General features: G+C 38.3%; 1 protein-coding gene across 1 annotated transcript in view; it reads right to left on the bottom strand.

Annotated features, from left to right (window-relative positions):
• Positions 1–19609, bottom strand: part of LOC140232062 (NADPH:adrenodoxin oxidoreductase, mitochondrial-like) — a 147793-nt gene that overhangs the window by 41405 nt on the left and 86779 nt on the right. The window lies entirely within an intron of this gene.

Here is a 19609-nt window from a genome sequence, read left to right on the forward strand (position 1 = left end):
AACGAGGACAATTTCGGTGCATCATGATAAAGAAAAACATAAGCAATTTGATCGGATATAACGACGTTCCATTTCTTGACTTGCCGCTTTTAAACACGCGACAAACAAAACATAAAAAACTGAATTCACGCTATCCCTGTCTCTTTCCCATTTTGCAGATTACCGTTCCTTCAATGTTTTCTTCTAAACCACATGATAAGACACAGGAATACCTTCCAATGTTCCTACTAAGTCATTGAATATAATCATTCAATTTTCTTTTTGGCGAGATACGTGTGCGTGATATTACACATGTAGGTCAGACCACACCACAAGGAGAAAAAAAAAACCCATTGGGCAAAAATGGACAATTGGAATTGGAATGCATGTGCAACTCATCATTTTATCCTTTCCATTTTTAGTACTGACTTACAATTGTTTTGCTGGTTGGTATATATGAGTGTGTATGATTAAAGCCAAAATGATTAATGAAATCATAGCGATCCCACCTGGTGACATTAGCATAAAAATAGTTTAATAACGCATGTTAATCTACTTAATTGAGTCGGTGTTCAGAAACAGAAACAAATGCATTTAAACAGTTTGAATAGATCAGGGTTTGTTCATTATCATTTAAAAACATGATAAAGTAAATATGAGTGTGTATGATTAAAGCTGAAATAATTAATGAAATATCATCGCGATCCCGCTGGGTGAGAGTAGCATAAAAATGCTTGAATAATGAATGTTAATCTACTTAAAGACCTAATAAAGTGCTTGCAAAATGTTTTAATATGCAAAAGAAATGTAAAATATATGTCATGATTATCAATGTAAATATGTTGTCAGTGTCGTTCCGGTTTTTATCGCTTCTAGAAACTCCCCCAAATATCACATTTTTGGAGGACCCCGTTGCAGCTTTTGTGAAAAAGATAGTCACATGACCAACACCCTTGAACCGATTGATGACGTATAAGCACGGAGTTGTGCTCAGTTAGCAGACGCCGCTCAGCACAAGCACTCAGATTACTAGCTTGGTACACGCGCGTACACGATAGCTAGCCCGGCCAGGCCCGGGCCCCGCGGGATGTGCGCTCCCGGTCGATCGACACACTGACTGTCGACATGTACGCATTACCACGTACATTATCACTAAGTTAGCTTGCTGGTACCTCGAGCATAATGTCTTCCCCTATATGGGTAAACTTCAACATTAATGATGATGATGAAGACTGCAGCTCTGACGATAGCGGAGAGGAAGAGGAGGCACATGAAGTTGAAGGGGAAGATGGGGAGGGAGAGGCAGCCGATGAACCAGAACGTTATCGTGGGGCTGCACCTTACCGATATGAACCAGCTGCATCTCCCCCGCTGCCAGTGCAAGAGCGTATGAACATGGCACCAAGCCCGAGAATAGACCTCACGGAAACGATCGCCTGGGAAATACAGAGTGGTATGTCTGGTATGCCCCCATATAGTTTAACGTTAGAAAGGATATACTGTATTCTACATGACTGACATTGTAAGTTGTAACTGTCTAGTAAGTAGATTAGAAGAACAGGCCCAGCTCGCTCACAAAGTGAGCGGCTACTCCGGCCGCAGCAAGCAAGCGGGAGCGTCCCGGCCGTGGCCTGGCCCGTCGGCCGGCGCTTACAAGTTAAACTACCAGTAGTAGTCTAGTAGTAGATCTAGTAGCAGTCTACTAGTAGTTTACACTCAGTAATTTAGATGCGTCATTTTCTAAGAAAAACGATACCAAGAATGATCGTCAATTTTGGTCGAGTAGTTTTTGTTTTATGCTAAAAATCATACTGTGGAAGGAAGCCCAAACGCCGTGCTTATCTACCGATGAATTGAATGCCACGGTGGGGCTGGATTCACGAGTAGGTCTAGGCCTATAAAGCAGGCGAGTCGCCGTAGTATTAGTACAGACACGCAGTGGTGGTGGGGCTATCGTGAAATAGGCCCCACCGCAGTGCGCGTGCACCGTACCCGTGCGTTTATAGCAAGCAAGGGTAGGCCTAGGTCCTCCTAGGGTTTAGGGTTAGGTAGGGTTGTATTTATGGTTAAATTGGCTGTTAAATTAGTCGAGCCGAGGGCCATATTATGAAGTCATTTTCGCCGCATTCACAAGTATTCACTGTGGAAGGCAGCCCCACCGCCGTGCTTACCTACCGAGATGAACGCCACACGGTGGGGCTGAAACAGGCGAGTCGCCGTAGTACTAGTATTACTATTAGTACAGACACGCAGTGGTGGGGCCTATTTCACGAGTTTGCCGAAAATAATGGATATCCAAGCGTACCACAGTTGTAATCTGCATTATTGGCAGTATTAAATCCGATACAGTTCATTAAATATTCTTTTGTCTAAAGGCTTAGCCAATGACAATAGTGCAGCGCAGCACCTGCTATGCGCTCGCTAGCTCGCTCCCCCGCCAGTGCTAGCCAGTGCAGCCGCCGGCCGGCTGTCGCTGCGCTGCGCTAGCATAGCCTTGCCAGCTCGCTGGCTACGGCTAGACTGGTCGTGAACGACTCCGTTCTTAGACGTCATCACAATTTAGAAGTGATAGTGCGCCGCATGCGGTGAAAGTATAGCAAGTTTTCCAAAACCGAGGAAATTGCATCCAATATGTTAACAAATATAGAACAAAATTCAGAACAGTAAAAAACCCCGCACAACCATAGAATTACTTAGAATTTAACATTTAATATTATTACATCATTGAGAAAAAAATGCCTAAACCATTTTATTAGGTCTTTAATTGAGTCGGTATTCTGAAAAAGAAACAAACGCATTTGAACAGTTTGAATAGATTTGGGTTTGTTCATTATCATTTAGAAACATGATAATGTAAATATGAACGTGTATGATTAAAGCCGAAATAATTAATGAAATATCATCGCGATCCCGCCGGGTGAGAGTAGCATAAAAATGCTTGAATAATGCATATTAATCTACTTAATTGAGTCGGTATTCAGAAAAAGAAACATGCATTTAACAGGTTGAATAAATCTTGGTTTGTTCATTATCATTTAACACAGACTGCATTTTACAATGAAGATTTTGATTCTTTCAGAATGGTCTTGGATGTACAGATTTGCATAAAAAGGATCACAACCATCCAAATTCAGCCCTGTCGCATATTTTTCAAGAACGGATGTACAAAACGCAAAGAGATTTTTGGAAGAAAATAAAGAATGCATTTTTAATCCCTTCGGGTGCAACGATCATACATTGTATAAGATTATGGCCGAAATGATTCATGAAATCATTGCATTCCCACTGGGCATCAACAGCGTAGAATTGTACCTCACAAGTTATGGTAAACAAGGCATAGTATGTTACTCTATTTGCGCTGGTGTTTAGAAAAACTTAACAAACGCATTTTATACAATCTGATTTTGTTGTCATTTTACACTGTACATTGTATTTCACAAACGATGCATACGGTTATAACGAGGTAATATCGCCGGTCCCACGGACCTCGTTACAGCGGGGTTTCACTGTAGTGTTTTATGTATTAGCACAGTCTGTACTATATGTGATAATATGTGATCAGCTATACAAATTACATATAATGTATATGCCAAGCAAATAGACAATTATATATTATCCCTCTTGAGGTGTCCTGCTCTGTACTGTACATTGAACAACATATGAATCCAGCCCTTCCAACTTCTTTCATGAATTTATATACCTAGGTAGCAGAAGAAAGCGCAGGTTCACAACTATGTCGTTTCCATTTGTGTGTTGCCCAAACAATGCAACAGAAAACAATATCTGCATATGACATTTGTGACAAACATTGTCCTCGGAAAGCTCTAAGAGTAATATACAGTTATCACGATGAGTGATGCTGGTATCATTCATAAACACTCAACACAGCAGCTACTGCAGCCATACCCATTTACTCATATAAGGGTATTTGCTAGTATAAATCCAGGTGTTTTCTTTGTTGGCAAATCTATATGCTCTTCATGCACCTTAGGAAAGTGATCAATTACTTCTGTGAAGTTTGTCTGAGGTAGGCACCTACTGCAAAAGGTCATATTACATGAGGTCACTGGATATGGCTCAAAAGCCCGCATTTGTGCTTATGATGTAAACAACTTGGAATTATTGATATGTATAGGAATGGTTTGGGGATCAAATCAATCTTAATCCAAATGGTATTAACATCAAATCAATCTTAATCCAAATGGTATTAACCCACATTTTTTATCTCAAGTTTGTGTTCAGTTTCTATCATGCAATCACCATTTCATCAGGGGAATAACTAGTAACAGGTTCATAGTTAATTTTCTTTCGCAGAATTTTTAGAAAGTACATTCCTTAACCCATTGAGGACGGTTTGATTTCACTACAACACGCATTTCCCATCTTGCCCAAGTATACTCCGAACTCGTCCTCTCGATAATTGGGAACCATTTTAAACCGTTGAGGACGAGTCCCGAGTATACTCGGGCAAGTGTCTATGGCAGGGGTGTTGTTAATTTTGTTTTAAAGAGGGTATTAAATTTGAATTTGATAGGAGGTAAGACCATTGCGAGGGAGCAAAGTGATCGGGGGGGGGGGGGGGGGGGAGAGGGGTTTCCCCCCTCCCACGGTAGGGAGCTTTTGGGATTTTTCACTTGAAATTGTGCAATCTGGTGCATACCTAAGAAGAAAATTTGAAGAACTTTTTTGTTACCTTGTATATTGTGTAATCAACACACACACTGTTCATGCTTATTGCAAACAATCACATTGGCCGATTATGCGCGGTCCAAAATCAAGGGAATTTCAGATTAGTATCCAGATCTAGATCTAAGCTAGGAACTATAGCAGGGCTGCACACTAACACATTTTTTTCTGCCGGTCCGACCTGTCTCTGTCGGACCAGTAAATACCCCGTTTTACCAATTTTCTACGGGTCCGAACAGATAATTTACTGGTCAACAACAACCTACTTGCAAATTTATTTTCATACAGTGTTTTTTTTTTTTTTTTTTGTCGACTATTATTACCCCCTCCCCCCCCAAAAATGTACATTTTACAGATTAATACTTTGTAAACTTGCACTGTTTGCAAGTTTTCATTGTTGATACGGAAAGGAAGAAGAAGAAGAAGAAAAAAAAAGAAGGGATTGAAATAAGGTTTTTAATTTCCTTTGGAATATCTCTTCGCATATCTTGTATGCGTTCTTGAAAGTACACTGCAGGGTCGAATTCGTGATGCTTTGTACTCCTATCTCTTCTTCGTGTATAGAACCATTTTAAAAGAATTGAATGTTTGTGAATAAAAGTGTAAAATGATATATGAACAAAATCAGATTGTATCAAATGCGTTTGTGCTTTTTCTAAACATCGGCGCACGTATAGAGTAAAATGCATTACTTAACTTGCTGCGCATTTCACACTCTTGGTGCTCAGCTGGATTGCCATGATTTCATGAATCATTTTAGCTGTAGTATTTTCTGATGCATGCGCCAGAAGGGATTCTTTATTTTTCTCCCCATAATCTCTTCGCATTTGTGCATGGATTGCGTTCTTCAAAGGTATATACGGCAGGGCAGAATACGCGATCCTTTTTGGGCCTATTTCTACCTCAAATATCAGCGGAATTGTGACGATTTCATGAATTAAAACTGCTGTAATCTTTTACAATGCACGCGCCAAAAGGGGTTGAAAATGTGTCCTTAATTATTTCCGATAAACTCTTCCCATTTCGTAAATGCGTCCTCTCGATTAGAAGATATGACACAGCCAAATTCATGATTCTTTTTGCGCCTATTGTTTCCTCAAACTTCGACGGGATTGCGATGATTTCATGAATTATTTCGGCTGTAATCTTTTGTGATGCACACACCAGAAGGGTTAAAAATTTGTTCTTTATATTTCTTCAGAAAATCTCTTCGCATCTGTGCATGCGTTTTTGAAAAATACACAGCATGCAGGGCCGAATTCGAGATCCTTTTTGCACCTATTGTTTCCTAAAATTTCAACGGGATTGCGATGGTTTCATTGATTATTATTCGGCTGTAATCTTAATGATGCACGATCCCTGAGGGGTTGAAAATGTGTCCTTATTTTTTTTTATTTAAAATCTTCGCATTTCGTAAATGCGTTCTTAAAAGATATACGACGCGGCTGAATTCGCGATCCTTTTTGCGCCTATTTCTACCTCAAATATTAGCGGGATTGTGACGATTTCATGAATTACTTCCGCTGTAATCTTTACGATGCACGCGCCAGAAGGGATTGAAAATGTGTCCTTAATCTTTTTCCCGATAAACTCTTCGCATATCGTAAATGCGTTCTTAAAAGATATACGACAATGCCGAATTCATAATTCTTTTTGCGCCTATTGTTTCCTAAAATTCCACGAAATTGCCATGATTTCATGAATTATTATTCGGCTGTAATCTTTCAAAAGGTATTGAAAATTTGTCTTTAATTTTTCTCCCAATAATCTCTTTGAATTTCTTACGTGTTCTTAAAAGGTATACGTGTACGCAGAAGGGTTCAAAATGCGTTCTTTATTTTTCACTCGAAAATACCTTTGCATTTGTGCATGTATTTTTTGAAAAATACACAGCATGCAAGGCTAAATTCGAGATCATTTTTGCGCCTATTGTTTCCTCAAATTTCAATGGGACTGCGATGATTTGATATTCGGCTGTAATCTTTACGATGCACGCGCCAGAAGGGGTAGAAAATGTGTCCTTTATATTCTCCCAATTATCTCTTCGCATTTCGTAAATGCATTCTTAAAAGATATACGACTCGGCCGAATTCACAATCTTTTTTGAGATAGAAGTAGTTCTATCTCAAATATCAGCGGGATTGCGATGATTTCAAGAATTATTTCGGCTGTAATCTGTTGTGATGACCTTTGATCTTGGACCATATCCCAAAAGTTGATAGGCCTAACTTTGTCCACTCATACATACATACATACATTTGCCAGGTTAATGGCTTTAAGTTATGCTGTCTACACAAATGATTATGGACAGACGGAAGGATGAACAAGAAAAAGTAGAAATTACGCGGTGCGTAATATATGTCCCCGCCGGAAGTAGCATTTAGTAGCAAAATGTACAATATAGGTAAAAAGATCAAGGTCAAAGGTCAAAGAAGTCAAAGGTCAAAATTCTATGTAGAAGTTTTGAAGCCCTCACCTAGTGCTATCACATAAAGCAAACGGAATCGAAATCGGGTTAGAAATGGCGAAGGAGTAGCATTTTGTAGCCAATGTACAATATAGGTACAAAATCAAGGTCAAAGGTCAAAGAAGTCAAAGGTCAAAATTCTATGTAGAAGTTTTGAAGCCCTCAACTAGTGCCATCACATAAAGCAAACGGAATCGAAATCGGGTTAGAAATGGCGAAGGAGTAGCATTTGGTAGCAATATGAACAATACAGGTCAAAAATCAAGGTCAGTGGTCAAAGAAGTCAAAGGTCAAAATTCTGTGTAGAAGTTTTGAAGCCCTCACCTAGTGCCATCACTTAAAGCAAATGGAATTGAAATCGGGTTACAAATGACGAAAGAGTAGCATTTTGTAGCAAAATGTACAATATACGTCAAAAATCAAGGTCAAAGGTCAAAGAAGTCAAAGGTCAAAATTCTGTGTAGAAGTTTTGAAGCCCTCACCTAGTGCCATCACATAAAGCAAAAGGAATCGAAATCGGGTTAGAAATGGCGAAGGAGTAGCAGTTCATTCTTTTTCCCCAATATACATAAGTAATTCTGTTCAAAAATACAATCCGACACGAAGGCTACATTCATCATCAGATGCATTCTTACTCCAAACACCCAGAGTAAAACATGGGTATGGTGATCGTGCTTTTTCCGTTATGGGACCAAAATTGTGGAATCAGTTACCTCTTCAGTTAAGGGAACTGTCATCTACAGAGTCATTCAAATCCAAACTTAAAGGAACATTCCAGACGATTTTCATAATTTCACATCATGTAGTACATAAATTGACAACTCCATGTATAGATTTCTGGAATTTATTGTGGTTCTTGAACAGAGAAACAATACTCTGAAAAACCTTAAACAAATTACACTGAACAAGGTTGATGACATAGGAGGCTCACATATTTCAGAAATGTAGCAGTGAAATTCCATTACAATACCGCTTGCTTGCAAGTTCACCTGTGTATAATCTATGCATGCCATCTTCTTTTGTTGTGCTTCCTTGAGCCCCAACTCATGCATTCTTATGGTGACTCTGCCATGTCATCATCCTTGTTCATTGCAATTTGTTCTAAATTTTGAAAATATTCTTATTCTTCATCCCAATTATCATAGATTCTGAAACTCTGTCCTCAGTATAACTAATTTTATAGTTGTTCAAATGTAAAAATCTGAAAATCATCCGGAGGTCTCCTTTAAAACTTATCTGTTCCTTTCATACTGAGGACTGTAATTGCTGTATGTCATTAATATTGGATTAATATTGTATTTTTAATTGATATATGATGTATTCTTTATTTGGTATATATTTGCTTTTGTTTACCATTTTTTTCTTTGTTGAAATGTTTGAATATGTATATGCATGTAAATATATGATATTTTTTCATTTTTGAAGCCCCATGAGCACTGAAAAGTGGACCTGTGCGCTATACAAGTAGCCACTATTATTATTATTATTATTATTATTTTGTAGGCAATGTACAATATAGGTCAAAAATCAAGGTCAAAGGTCAAAGAAGTCAAAGGTCAAAATTCTGTGTAGAAGTTTTGAAGCCCTCACCTAGTGCCATCACATAAAGCAAACGGAATCAAAATCGGGTTAGAAATGGTGAAGGAGTAGCATTTTGAAGCAAAATGTGCAATATAGGTCAAAGGTCACAACTGAAATTCTGTATAGAAGTTTCAAAGCTCCCATGTAGTGCTATCATATAAAGCAAACAGAATCAAAATCGGGTTAGAAATGGCGAAGGAGTAGCATTTTGAACATTTTGATCACACACGGACGCACAGACGGACGGACGGACAGATGGACAGACGGACACACAGACACACACACGTACGGAGCCTGTTTCATAGTCCCCTGCTCGAACTCGTTCGGCGGGGACAAACAAATGGAATGATGGACAGAACGACGGACTGACAGAATGATGAACGGAAGGAAAGACAGACAGAAAGACGTACAGACAGACAGACGGATGGATGCTACCACAGATAAAAGGAAGGACGAATGGACAGACAACACAAGAACATAATGCCTCCGGTGATGCTTTCATGGCAGTAGCATAACAAGTTTATTGCTATCAAAGTTTCATGTACATGTTGTTCACTAAAATGGAGTAATTTCATAATGTTTTATGGTTAAAATAAACTGAAATGAAATACTGAACTAATTGAAATTGTGTTCAAGTTTGCAGTGCTGTCTAATTCTCAGCATTGATAGAGTTATAGGTATCATGACTTGATGTAGTGTGCACTATGAAGTTTGCAGAACAAATGGATAAAGGGTTTGTTTCCGTGATGCATTCAGGAAGAATATAATGCACAGGGTGGGATTTCAGTAACATTTTGTGCAATGTCCTACACTAGTGGAGTGAAAGACAAACGTACAATGGAAATAAAATTCAAAGGATCAGTAATATTCATGTTACTCAGAATGCAAAATGATATTGCAACATCCATATAGTTAAGGGAAAACAAAATGAATTCAAATATGCTGCATTATCATCATAATGTCAAATAATCCTATGCACTTCAAATACAGTCAAACCTGTCTATAGTGGCCACCAAAGGGAAACAACAAAGTGGCCACTATAGACAGGTGGCCATTATAAGACAGGTTGGCATTTTGAATTTCAACACTTGCATTGTATAATAGCATAAAATACTGCATGTCATTCTTAAAAAAAAAAAAGGAAATAAGTTTGTATGTGCAGCTATAATATGGAGATTTTTCATTTTTTTTTAAACACAATTTACTTCAGTTTATTTTTCTTCTATTTATGCCTCCACCAAGAAGTGTCGCCGGAGGCATTGTTTGCTTGTTTGCCTTTGTAGATCTATTTAGGGTGGCATTACTGAAGCCTAGATCATGGCCAAGTTTGTGGTAAGACGGCGTTTCAAGGCAAAGAGCTTTATTAATTTTGTCAATCATTTCTGTGTGATTGTGACTGAGCTGGGACTCACTAGAATTCACAGAATGAACATAAAAGTCAATGTATTCATAGCTGATTTAGCGGTTCAGCTAAATTTTTGTGGCCGTATACGCAGGTAGATATTCACTACGGGATACAAAATTAGTGGCCCCTGGCCACTTTAGGCAGGTAACTGCTATATAAAGGGTCTACAATACAACAATTTCATGCGGGGGATTTTTTTTTTTCAGTGGCTGCTACAAACAGGTGGCTGCTAAGACAGGTTTAACTGTTCAAGATAGTAAGATTCTTTACAGATAGTCCAGATCTCTACTATGTTCAACTGTACCAGAGTATGGGTACAATCCTGCTTCAGGCTGAAAGTCATTTCATTTGTTATTCTCTCTGATGCTTCCCCTCAACATCCAACTTTTCTATATACTCTGCGATGTGATATATGGCATTTAAATACACAGAAATGTCATTTCTATTCGGATAAAGAAACATTCATGAATAACACATTATGATTTATAACAGAGAACTCAACAACAGTCAAATTTACGATAACATGAACTATCGGAGAATACACTTCTGTAAGATTAAAAAGAACTTCCCATTATTGCAGAAATGCTGCAATATTTTCTGAACATGTTTTTGTTTGATTGCCAATCATATCAGTCAATACCCAACTGAATGAAAAGAGGAATGATAAAACTGTTCCTCAGGATTTTAATAGTCATTCAGAGAATACACATCATTTTTCATGCAATCCGAGCAAAGGGGGAAATGACGAACATAAGAACAGACTATGAAAGAAAGAAGAAAGCAAAATGTGGTTTTGATCAATATCCTGATCATTTGTGTCTGGGGTCACATTCAATACTGACATTCACACCCAAGTATGAAGAGTCATTGCTTTGCCCTTCATCATCTGTCTACTGAGACTACTTCTGTGACTGTAAAAGAGTTGGTATTTCCAAAGAAATTGGGTAGGGGCCTGTCAGTGCTCAATTGAATATTATTATGTTTTTCATTTCTTAAAGCCATCTGATTAAAGGTGTTGTCTGATGAAATTATCAAATTTATGTCAAAGCACATACAGATTCTTCATCATGTTAATGAACAAATGACAGGCTTTTTTTTTTGTCTGGGATTCATCAGTGTCTTGTCAATGAAAGCTTGAAGTAAAAGGAAAAGTAGAAGGGGCGGTGGAATGTTTTAATTCTTCAGTGGGTGTAAGGGGAAAAGAGCACTGTAAACGATGCAGTTTTGACATTATATATCAAATATGTACATGTGAGATATATATAGCATGACATGAATATATTTTTACATGAAAACTTAATTTGCTGTATTAATTTGATATCACTCTTTTGTTATGATCACTGGAGGAGGTTATGATCGATCCTGAAAATCCTCTGTATGACATAGAAAAGTGGGAGTGTGTAGGAGGACCTATTGAAACTAAACAGGACTTTTGCCAAATTTGTATGCCAAGATTGCATTTCGTATGTAATCAAACAGTTGATCAAAATTCCCCTTGCTAAAACATGGTAGTCAACACAACTCTAGTCCTTCAAATTCTAAGAAATGTGTTTATAGGCTGACAAATAATATCATATTCATAACTCATAAACAATTTCAGACTATTTCTTTTTAGCAATGTCCACACAGTGTATGGATAAGCATACAAAAATTACAAAAAGGTGTATAAAAAAGGGTAATGCATCATTTTGCTCAGTGTGGGAAAGCCCAAAACATAGCAAGAGGACTTTAAATATGAGGCACTGCTTTGCATTTTGGACTTTTTAAAAATTAATTTGCTGTTTACTTGATTTTGTTTTTAGCCCTTGGCATGCTGGGTCATGTTTTACACATCTCCACCAAGAAGATTGCAAAAACAAAATACGCTCAGCAAAAAAAGAAAGTGAATACTTTTTCAAGTTCATAATTTTCACAGAAGATTTTGATGAAAATCAATGTATTATATATCATACTAAAGGGACTTTGATTGGCTATCAACCTAGTAGGTCAATATAAAGCAAAACTTCATGCATGAGTGAACACATTCTTCCAAGATACAAAAGTAAAAATTGCACAAATTGAAATAGTCTTTATTTGCAAATGCCCTTTAAGATAACAATGATAACAAAAGACCAGTTTAAAGGGGATGGCTAGTAACTGAGCAGTGGGAATCAGTGGGAATGCTGGGGGATGATTGTTCCGATCCTTGTGGGATTCATTTATGAGTACATTGTATATCTACTGCTGTGTGAAAATTATTTGCTTCAGAATGGTCTCATATATATTTTGCCAAAGTGGGCTAGCCCCACCGATAATCCCGTACTATCTGGCCCTGCAAAATAGCAGGGTTAGCACCGCAATTGCGGTGCCAAGCAAGTTAGTGTAAACAGAACGAAAAAATAATCCGGGGCTAAGCGACAGAGACGAAGTCCGACCCCCACTGACCAATCAGAAACGTGGTAATCAAGTGCTGCCGGTGCATGCGTGTACGTGTACAGTGCACAGCGTAATCATGAATATTCATGTGGTTTGGAAAGTCCGGGGCTAAGAAATATGAGTGTAAAAAGGTCAGTTTTCTTCTTAGCCCCAGATAAGAGATAGTATGGGACTAATTGGCCAGTGTAAAAAGCTGAAAAAATTGGTACGGGACTAACGATAGTCCTGGGTCAGAGAAAGTCCGGGGTTAAGAAACACAAGTGTAAAAAGGGCTTTTGCTCTCTCAATCAGGAGGATGATATGTATGCAGCTAATGACAATTCAGAGACTCAGTGTTGATTTTTTGGGGTCAGCTATAAAATACTTTGACATCCCCCTCTATTTCCTACTAAACAATGTTTGCAAATATCTGGCCTGACAGCAGTATACAATTCCCACTTCTGACCTCTCACTTAATCTCACCAAGGCAACACTAACTCTCAGGTGTTAACTCCTGGGTATCAGATTAACTGTTTGAGAACTCTAGGAATGATTGACATCACACCTTAGGGAAATCGTGAAGATAGAGTCTCAGACAGCAGTATCAATAGTGGCACAATAAAATGACATACAAACCCACACATAAATATTAAGCCAGGGAAAAAAAAAAACACACACCATACATCCAAATGATCTGGAATGAAACATGTCAAATACCTGTGCACACAACGGCCGTACATAGGGCAAATATCTCATTACTGAAATGACACCATTGATTCCATCTCACATGTGACATGCTCTGTGGAAATCAGTCAAAAGTCAGAGAAAATGAAATTGTAGTTCACGTCTGGGAGCAGATTTTTTTTTTTTGACTTTTAGCTTTCAAAAAGATCCAATTCCATGTCCCTAAACACCATAAAAATAAGAATAAACCAGCCTCATTGGATAGCCAGTCTGTCACAGTTTGGTTATGTACAGTTTACATGGACCTTCTTAAGCTCATGATATTGTGTTTTAAGCACTTCATCACACTGCAACACTGATAACAGGTCATTGTTAAGCCATATTTCTTTGCATAAACACCCGTCCAGCATTTCTTTTTTTCCCCGTACTTATAGAGCACTTGGCTAGACATCCAATTTATGAGAGTACGTTTCCATTGCATTAATGATACTGTACTGTGAATGTCACGCTGTTGAGCACTGTAATAATGTAATACATTGCTGACAGTGAAAAAAGAGTATGTTTCTAGTTTGTGCATGTTTTCGAGTATTCATGCATTTGGATGTTCCTAACCTTATGATCACACTTTACATTCAATTATTCTTTTGTGGATCTGCATTGTAGATAATGACATGAGATAAGATGATGGAAAATTTTATGCAAATTGGCCAAGTCATTGTTGAGATATTTCATCCATAAAATTCAGTGGAAAGAATTTCAAGAATAGTAAAGATTAATAAATTGGCAAAGTAATATGCTGATAGCATATCACCTATTGAGATCAATTTGATCTAATATGAAGCAAATCCCTAAAATTAGCTGCGAGTTGTGTGATTACTTACGCGCTAAGCTCTGTGTTTATACGCATAGAAGGTAGGGTTCTCTTTGGATGAAATTTGGTGAAAGTCTGTTGACTAAGTGGATTTCACTTCTTTTTGAGCTTATTAAAAATAAAAAACAAACATAAAAAGGGAGAAATGCTATATAAAAGAAAGGAATAATTGCATAAATCCAGGTGTTAGCATTACCACATACAAACAACATACAACTCGTATAATCACTCACATGAATATGTGATTGCCTTTTGGTCACACAAGCAATTTCTCATGTGCTCTTTTGATCTGTATATGACAATTCCCCTTCATCATCTATCATGAAACTTAACTTGGTTTTTATGAACAAGGCAACATTAAAAAAATGCTACTCAGTCCAGTGCTGTCAAATGATTTATAGCTAAAGCCCCCGTCACACTAGAGCGGATCGAGCCAACGAATGCCCAGCGGATCCGAAAATTTGGAGATACGCTCACATCCGTTGCTCGTCGTTCGTGACCCGCTTGACGTTCGCTGTATCCGCTAGCTGTTCGCACAGATTCGCAGAGATCCGCCGGAGCCAAATTTTGATTTTGGACATGTCCAAAATCTTGAGCGGATGACGAACGGAATGACAATCCGCTCTGTGTTCGCTTAGCATCCGCTGATCGAAAGTTTTGGTCGCTCTGCATTCGTTTCTTATTCGTCCGCCGTTCGTCCAAATTCGCCCAGGAAATCTGCACAGCAACACACGTTAATTAAACGTAGTAGGAATAATAGCACACATAATAGTAATAATGATAATAATAATAATGATAATAAGAAAAAGGTCTTATTTACCCAGGGTAGCCTCTTCAGTGTTGCCACTGCTCTACCAGAGGGCCCTGCTGTTATTATTACCCTAGCGTTGCCAGGTAGGGCCTACCCATCATTAATACACCTGGGTCGAGAAGGATATCGTGGGTAAAAAATCTTGCCAAAGGATCTTGCCAAAGAATCTTGCCAAAGGATGTAAGCACTGGGCGGTATTCGAACCCGTGTCCTCGGTTCGGGAGTCGGGAGTCTTATCCATGGTAGATAATAACCGCACTTGCAGTGCTTATATCGAGAACATTATTGTAAACCGCTGCTATAAAAGTCAACCTGTAGTAAATGGGAATCTTTGCATGGAAATTAGGAATTGTGAAAGTTCGATTCCAGTTGGAGGCACCAGACGCAATGGAGGATGTTGGACTACCAACATCGACAATAACGTGATCATCAGAAGGAAGTGCACTTTAATAGGGGAATCTTGAGGACTGTCGAGGGTAGTGACATCAGGAGTATACTTGGTGGTGCGTCCTTCTTTTTGGGGCCATTTTCACAGTCACAACATTACTTGATACTGTCACTGCTCAAAATGATTCGGTGAAGTGTGCGTCAGCCGAGATCCGTCATGTGATCGCCGCAGTATCGCTCTGCATATGCTGGGCATTCGCTGCTCATTCGCTTTGTCCGCTCAGCATCCGTTAGATGGACTGTACGCATTCGCTTTCATTCGTTACTTTATCCGCTCGTAACACGGTTAGCATATGCTCATCATTCGTTAGGCGAACGTTCGAAAACCACATTTTGCTTGCGAATTCGAGCGGATTTGAGCGTATCTGGACTTTGCCAAATTTTGCCCATCCGTTAGGCATTCGCTGATTTATACGCTGTAGTGTGACGGGGGCTTAAAATGGTGTGTTGTGAATAAGAAATACTGATCTTTTTAAACACCTGTGGCCAGTGGCAAAGAATGTTTTAAAAAAAATGTTGTGATGCAATCAAGTCAGAATAAGGTGAAATCTTGCCTTATCTAACCAGCTACACTGAAGATAAGCTTCAGAGTTTACCCATATATTCATGCTCAATGCCCATTATTTACAGAATAAAATGCAGATGTTTTTCTATTCTTCAAACATTGATCACTTTGCCTCTTCACTGCTACCTATATAAATGGGTAAGCATGACTAACAGTTGCTTGCCCATCAGTTGTTGACAGAGAGACGCTAATCTTTCATTGTTTGAGAGGGAGTCATTATGAGCAGTTTGTCACATATGGCGTGAATAGCGTTGTGCAGGTTCTTTTATTCAGAATATACCTCTCCCACAGGCAATGAGCACTGCAACTTTGCAAAGCCGCTGAGGCAAACTCCTAGCAGACTTGACCTCTCACCAATCAGCTATGTAGGACAAACAACCATCCTTCCAATATTTCAATCACTACAAGAAGTTGCAGAAGCAATACTACTGTTTGTCACTGGCTCAAATACTTCAAAAAAGGACTGTATGGCGAGGGTTATATCTCACAACTAGAACAACAGGAGCTAAAGGTGGACATTTGTTTAACACTTTTGGTTCCTATCTCAGCCCATCCCATCCACACAAAAGAGAAAGTCAAAATCTGTAGACCAGCAAACCTGCACACCATCTACATTTTGCAAATTAGCAATTAGTCAAGTTGATTGTTACAGGATTTGTCATTACCACACTTAGCAAAATTATATTCTGTAATTTTCAGATGAGCAACATACATCCTTTTATATTCAAGAGAGCATTGATAATTTGGCTTAATAATCAAATTGATGCACTTGACAGGTACTTTTCATTACACACACACACAAAAAAAAAAGGCTGTAGATGTGGACACTAAACAGAGAGTACAAGTTTCTGGATATGATCCAAATTTTAAAAAGACAAAACATAGCTTTTATATCAAGTGGAAACTAGCATGCAAGGTTAATGTGGCAGCATGACAGTGCTTTTATGTTAACTTTATTAGCACACCATGTGGTGAATCGGCCATTACAAAACAAAGATGGTATACTCGTTACAAATAGATCTCACCAATCACTACTCAGCTCATTGCAATTGTGCAATTCTGAAGCTTCTGGCCCCCTGCCTGCACAAGTCTTTTGCTCTCTAATCAGTAGGATATGGTAATGAGCTTCTATTCATATGCATCGTACGCTCTAGAACTAGGGGCGGAATCTCACAGTCATGAAAACAATAGGTACCAAAGCAAAATGAAAAGACTATGGTTGGAAAAACTCGGAAAAAAAATAAAGAAACACCTAGATTTGCGGTACTACTACTCATTTTTTTATTCTATTTTCTGAAAATATCAGCTAGGGCAGATAAAACACCAATGAAGGAAAAAGAAACCATTATGAAGAAAAGTTGACTCCTCAAGTGCTTTATCTAATTTTTGAGGGCCATTAGGAGAAAATTCTATGTGGAACTTATGGCTCATATTGATAGCGCAGTACACATTACCTAATGAATGTTGCTGTTAAAATGTGCAATCAACAAGCATTAGAAACTAGAAATGTTGCTATGGCGACTGGTATGCCTCAACCATAATGCATGATTTGCCCAATCGGTGTGTAGTAAAATGTCTTCACAATGTGTGATGACAGTTTCACATACCTGGTAAAACAATGAAATGACAGGTTTGTCAGAAATGTCTTGAATGTTCATTTTCCTTGAACTAGGTTTGCTTTAATTGTCTAAGAGTGCAGGCACATGTACATTGTACATGTACATGTATTTGGGGAATTGAGGATTTTTACTTGACTTTTAACCAACCCTTATACATTGTATAAGTTTATGCATTGAATAATTTTCAAGGTATGAAGAAAAAGTGTAATCTTAAAGGGGTTGACCTTGACCTTTGACCCTGACTATTGACCCATGACCCCTAAATTCCCTAGCTGCTACCAGTCAATGCATGCGTACAATGTATGTACCAAGTTCCATGAAGATACATTGAACCATTTGCGAGAAAAGTGAAATTGTAACATTTTCACCTGACCTTTGACCTTTTGACCTTTGACCTTATGACATGAAACTCTCTCTCGAGAATCATTACGCAGTAGTACATGTCTACACTAAGTTTTAAGAAAATACCTTTGGGCGTTGCATAGATATTTTTAGCATTTAACCTTGACCTTTTGACCTTTGACCTCTTGCCAATTTCACTAAAACACTACTCAACTAATTGCCCCATCATACTTCATCCTTGGACCAAATTTGGTGAAATTTGCTTCATTCAGTTTTGAGTTATCACGTAAACAGATATATTTTACGATTTGACCTCGATCTTTGACCATTGACCTCTGTCCAATTTCACTCAAAAACTAATCAAGCAATTGTCCTATCATACATCATCCTCGGACAAAGTTTGGTGAAATTTGCTTGACCCAGTCTTGAGTTATCGCGTAAACAGATACAATTTCATGATTTGACCTTGACCTTTGACCTTGGCCTTTAGCTGATTTCACCCAAAATCTCATCAAGTAATTGCCCCATCATACTTTATACTTGGACCAAGTTGGTAAAATTCCAGTCAATATTACTCAAGTTATCGCGTAAACAAATGCGGACGTACGTATGTACGGTCGGACGGACAACCCGAAAACATAATGCCTCCGGCACCACTTCGTGGCGGAGGCATAAAAACCCAGAAAGGTATGACTGCTATTCTGGTCTGAAATATAGATAGCAAAGATTGAACAACTGATATCATTCTCTGTCATTTGCAGCTGGTTATCATATCACCATTGAATATGTGCTATCCTTCATCCCTTGAAAATGTGTAAAGCATTGTCATATCTTAAAGGTAGATGATGTAATCAGCAACTGCAGTACAATACCATGTTCAAATATTCTCCTAAAATCAAATTCACATTTTTATCATTGCACTTGCATTTTCTTTTAATATTTCAAAATACAATTTCTATAGGCTAGCATTTAGCCCAATATCAATTAGGCATCGAAACCTACAATTATACCAGTCTCACAGACACTATAAAATATTAGAAGTAAGAGGTTGCATAGTTACATTGAAGTTACATGCTGTGGTGGCTTCATTTTTGAGGTAAGACAGCTAGGATTTCAACAGGACAACACTTAACTGACTATCTGACCATTAATCCAAAAAAGTAATTTTCACCAATATTTCAGATACAAGGTCTTGTCATCCCAGCAACAATAAATCATTACCTCACAACTCTTACATTTTCAGTACTTATTAGAGCACAGGCTTCTAAATACTGGACATTCTTTTTAAGTGGTACATGAGACAGGGCAAAAGATCTAAGCTGTACTAACTTAACACCAAGGTAAAATAAATTAACTATAAGTGCTCTGGGTTGTACAACCAGATAAGAGTATGCAGCAATGCCTGACTCATGTCTAAGCACTCAAATGAGTTTAAAGATGACCTTGATGTAGCCTTCCTATGATGCTTCTCAATGGCATCTCTGTAGGCATAGTTGAAACACATCTCATGTCTCCTTGAGGGGTCTTTGCAGACACATGGTCTTCTTTGGCAGATATTTTGCTGTACATATTTTCAAGGTTCCTTGTAAGTATTGTTATATACATACAAACCAGGACTGAGAACCTCCACAGATCAAAGTACACACTGATACACGTACAATAAAAAATACCAAATGTGCATTCATCTTTGATCACTTTGAAAGAAAAAAAAATCATGTATATACAATGACCACTTATCCCCCCCCCCCCAATCATCTA

Source organism: Diadema setosum, chromosome 8 (assembly GCF_964275005.1).
Source record: "Diadema setosum chromosome 8, eeDiaSeto1, whole genome shotgun sequence".
Lineage (NCBI taxonomy): Eukaryota > Metazoa > Echinodermata > Echinoidea > Diadematoida > Diadematidae > Diadema > Diadema setosum.